Source organism: Sinocyclocheilus rhinocerous, unplaced genomic scaffold (genome assembly GCF_001515625.1).
Source record: "Sinocyclocheilus rhinocerous isolate Xijiao unplaced genomic scaffold, SAMN03320098_v1.1 scaffold112, whole genome shotgun sequence".
In the NCBI taxonomy this organism is placed as follows: Eukaryota; Metazoa; Chordata; class Actinopteri; order Cypriniformes; family Cyprinidae; genus Sinocyclocheilus; species Sinocyclocheilus rhinocerous.
In genome coordinates, this window is record NW_015644008.1 from 1,059,124 (window position 1) to 1,064,285 (window position 5,162).

At 36.2% G+C, this 5,162-nt stretch overlaps 1 protein-coding gene and 1 long non-coding RNA gene across 2 annotated transcripts in view; one reads left to right on the forward strand and one right to left on the reverse strand.

Annotated features, from left to right (window-relative positions):
- The window catches only part of LOC107757833 (polymeric immunoglobulin receptor-like), a 21,956-nt gene that overhangs the window by 7,087 nt on the left and 9,707 nt on the right, over positions 1-5,162 (reverse strand). The window lies entirely within an intron of this gene.
- The window catches only part of LOC107757836 (uncharacterized), an 11,043-nt gene continuing 7,835 nt past the window's right edge, over positions 1,955-5,162 (forward strand). Inside the window, exon 1 of the long non-coding RNA XR_001641968.1 lies at positions 1,955-2,026. This is a non-coding gene — a long non-coding RNA (uncharacterized LOC107757836). The remainder of the gene's footprint in view (positions 2,027-5,162) is intronic.

Consider the following 5,162-nt stretch of genomic DNA (forward strand, 5'->3'; position numbering starts at 1 on the left):
TTCAAACTATTACTGTAAAAAAAAAAAAAAAAGATATCATTTGTTATATGTAAACATGACAGAATCTGATCTTCAGTAAGACAAACAGATTGAAACACTAAAAAAATAAAGGTTTATGTATTAAGTATTCTCTGATTTATTTTAAATAATACTGCTGTTAATAATAGTAACAATAATAATTGCAGGTAAAGGTATAGGACACATATTTCCCATATGGCAAAAATCTGTGTTGCAATCATGTGGTTACTGAAACATTTGTAAAAGCTGTTGAAAGGTCCATGCTATGTGAAATTGAATTTTCTTTATATTAACGTCTTACACAACCGGATATAAACTGAACCGCACTCTAAACTTTAAACAGTTCTATTTACTGACCCTGTTGTGTTCTTAGGATGTAAAACTAACAAAATATACAAAGTAACAACAGCGGAAAAACAGGGTAGTTTATAAAAACAACCGTAAAACCATCTTTTGAGGGTAGAACGTATTTTCTGTGTCTTACCTGCGGTGTAAAGTAAAACACCAAAGAGAATCGGAGGACGAGCCATGTGACAGTCAGAATGAGTAAAAGACAGAACCTGAAATGAACATTTCACTTCCTGCCAGACAGAAATAAACAGTTCCTGTTACTGTATTCACTGATATAAAAACTGAAGTTAGCAGAGACCTCACAGACAAATTCTGTGCACACACACTGCTAGATCATATCCTTATTGCAGTAATGGTCTGACACAAGAGTATTTGTGTAAATGTGCACAAGAATATACAATGTATCATAAATGTACAAAACAATGGCATGACTAATTAGCTTAGTGACCCTTCATTCATAATAAAAAGGGACATTTAATATAATATTTATATACTGTAGATCTGTTGGATGTGAATATGAATTAGACAGAACAGAACATATACAGAAGTTTATAGAGATGCATATTAAAACCATTCAGTGTGTCCAAATATGATGAAGTGGGTTAGTATTAACTGGCCATGTACAGTATATGTCATTATCTACAAGGTTTCGCAAAAGTCCAATGACAAATATTGTTGTTTTCTCTAGCAGTAGTTTTCTATGGTGTTTTCAAACACCTAGATCAGAACTTTTCAGTTAATTAGGGTAATGTTTGTATTTATGGAGTGCTGCAAGGCTCAGTATTAAGACCATTGCTTTTCGCTTACGGTATGTGCCTTTGGGAGAAATCAGTCAGGTTTAAAAGAGAATTAATATTCAGTAATATTATCAATTTAACAGCACTGAAACTATTGGAAACAACATTTGAACTAAAATGAGCTGGATAATAACACTAACTTCGCAACATCAACACTTATTTAACTGAACTGAATCAATATTGAATTGACAAACTGAATAATGACACTTGTCTTTTTTAGAGCTGCTTCTAGCGGAAATTAAATGAACTTAATTTGATGAATTTTGCAACACTGAACCAAACTGAGCTGAAAGACTATTCCTTTTAACTAGTCAGGTTCATATAGAGAGCATGTATTTGTTCAGGCATTAAACAGATTCTTAAAGGGTAGCTTTTCATGCTGAAGGACACTGAAATTTGGGACCCATCAAAATCAGTGTTTCCAGGCTTAAGAAAAGCCAAAAGACATACAACGCAAGAAATCGGGTCTTTGAACTCTCAAAAGAGAATGGAAAGAAATAAAAATTCAAAAGAACAAAGGGAAGCATTTTCTCCCACTTTGCCTTTTCATGCTTTTGTTTTTCAGAAACACACAATCCAACTCTCTCAATAAAGCTACGCTCACGCGTTCAACAGCCCCACACACAGCACAAGCCAACAAAATCTCTTCACACACTCCTTACCCGCTCCAGGAATCTGAGGTTTTTTATAGTTTCTAATTAACCTGAAACACCTGCTTCCACTAATTAGCTCAACCCACATAATTTGCCCATTAGAGCATTAAAGGACTGTAACATCCCTAACATCACCAGAAGAGGGAGACAGAGACTCTGCAGAGACTGAATTCTGCTGAAATCTACCAGATGTGGAGATATAGGCTGGTAAGACTTTTGTGTGTGACCCATAATGACTAATGGTGCGAATGCAATGAATAATCTTCACAAAACATGACATGCACAACAACAAGACAGTCTGAAAAAAAAAACCATGCCAAATTGTATGAATTTCTGCTGCTCAGGGAGTGTTGATTGAAGGTGAACATATTAAAATTGTCTAATATATAGTTTTTAAATATCTCAACTCAGTTCATTAAATGTAACATTTTGAAGTGTTAAAGATGGCAGTAGATATTCAGCCTGAGCATAGGGCCATAGCAGATACAGAAAAGATAGAAATTACTTTTGCAGAAGCCTAAAGGGCAGCAGGAGCCACAAAGGAACAGTTCAATATAAATCTATTATGAATACATTTTCTAACAAAATTCCTTAAACTTTTATAGAAATTGTTACAAAATGTATTATAATTTATGACTTTTCTTACAATATTTAAACATGTAAACAAATAACTTCTATAACATTACATTTCTTATGAACTTTCCTGTCTTCATTTCTTATATTTTTTCTTATTGAATATATACAACTATATTTCTTACAAAATTGTCTTAATTTCTTATATATTTTCTTATTGAGCTCATATAAAAATAATGATTTCTTACAAAACTGTCAAATTCTTATAGATTTTTTTGAGTATATATATATAAGTATAACTATATTTCTAACAAAATTGTCTTAACTTCTTATAGATTTACCTATTGAGTTATTTATTTATATATCTATATATCTATATACATATATATACATATGTATTGCTGCTTCAAGTCAAGGTGCCTGATGCTACCCGGACTTGCCAGCCCCGCACGACACTAAAGCCTAAGTGGAGAGATGGAAAGGCCACTCATGTCAGCCTGTCAGCTGACTGAAGACAGAAAACAGCAGGATGTCTGTGACACGAGTTGTCGTACTCCAAGACCTGAAACAAATAAGAAACCAGCGTTATTTGTCTAAACACATGTAGCGAATCAGCTCATGGGGAAATATGAATAATTAATATGTTTAGTGCAAAAAAGCTGCAAAAAGTTGACTTGTTTTGTTTATGGTGATTATATGATAAAACCAATAATGACAAAAAAAATAAAAAATAGCTAATCTTAGGCTCAGTACCTTAAACCAGTCATGGAGACGCATCTTCTCCCTGCTGTGGCTCATGCTCCAGACACGAGCAAATCATCTGGCAGCATTCTGTGCAAAAAGATGAGAGAGACGTTTCATTGTCTGCTTATACTTTCTAAAATACTTTTGTGTGATTTAGAACACAAACTGTCCTCCTTTGTTCTTTGATGAAAATCTCACCTCGTGACAGGCCAGGTCTGGTCCAGTTGTTCTCACTGATCAAGTGCAGGTCGTGGTATGTGGGATAATAGCCGCACACCATTTTAAACAGTAGGACCCCCAGTGACCACACCGTCATCGGTTTTGTGTGGTACCTGCCCTTCACATTGACCTCTGGTGGACAGTACGCTCTTGTGCCTGGAGGAAAGAGATGTTGTCTGTTATTTAATGCACTTTCACAACATGTTGACTATATATAGGATGCATTTCTGGGAGTTGATTAGCTACAGTTCAAACAGATACCACAAAAGAATTCGTAGGCAAATTTCTTCATGAGCGCAGCGCACTTGAAGTCAATCAATTTGACTTCCATGGTGTCCCAGTTCACCAGCAGGTTCTCCAGTTTGATGTCCCGATGGAAGACACTGTGCTTGCTGCAAACGATAGCGGCATCAATGACCTGCTGCATGACCTGTCGTGCCGTCGCTTCGTCGAGGCTTCCTCCGTGGAGCTTGACAAAGCTAGACAGGTCCATGCAAGGTGAGGGCCACTCCATGACCATGATGTAATGGTCTGTGTCATCCTGCCAGTCCAGCAGTTTAATGATTTGAGGAACGCTGGGGCCAGTATTGGCCATGAGCATCAGGCCAATTTCCATTGGGAGGCTTTCGGGATGACCAGGCTAAAAGAAAGAAAATGACACTGAGATGGCTTCCCAAATAAAGACTTATAGTCCACAAATCAAAAACAGCTTGCCTATAGTCAAAACTAATTTGTAGTCTGTGATTACCATGAATATATTATAAATACTCACCACTCTGATATATGGCATATTCGGTCCCTTTACTGAAAACTGCACAGCCACCTGATCAACAAAACAAAATTTAACAATTAGCATGTGCACAGAGGCCATATCACTCCAGCCATGAATCCTGAACAGAAAAACAAAGTTTTGCAAGTTTAAACAAACCCTGGCACACAAAGCCAAATCGTCCTTGACCCAACTTGTCACCGATTTTATAACGCAAGCGAATGTCACCTATTAAAAGTAACAATTGTAGTTAGTATAAAATACAATTGTATTTTATTATTTCAGAATTTATAACAACATTTTCCAATTCTCATTGGTTTATTATTCTTACCCTTGTCCACCACATCCTGCTCCAGCTGTTCCTCAGCAGCAGGGCCGACTTCAGAAGTTAGAACTATTATATGAATCAAATCCAATAAATGAGTAAAATATTGCACACAAGTTATAATAACACTTAATAAAATTATTCTCAGATGCTCTGATCAAATTTTTTTTAATTAACTTCATATATGATCTTTAACTGTTACTCTAATGACAGCATTGTTATAGGAGTGTTTTTTTTTTTGACAAAAAAAAATGTAATCAACCATTAAAGTTTTTGACACATTAAAGCGATAAAGAAACATGCATAGCCGCAGGAAGTTTATCTGGGGGACGCTGGGGGCGGGGCTTGATGTTGCAGGGCGGGGCCGCGGTTAAACATCCCATACACATAGATGAACATACAAAAATTAATTAAGTCAGAGTTAAATGAGAACGAATATATATTTGTGCTATGGAAACATGCATGGATGGGAAAATACAGCGTGGAAACTGCTTAATGTGAAAATATGGTGAACACCAGGGCTGCGTTCAGCCCCGACAAAAACGGTGCAAAACGTTTTTTAACGGAAACGGTGGTGCGTTGAACACCCTGTTCTGATGACGCAAGAGTTGCAACTATGGCAGCTGAGAAGGCCGTTCTTTGTGTTCTTTTTGAAGAATTTTTGGAGCCTGATGAAATCGGTATAAATACGTGTTTAATACTGCAAAATACAC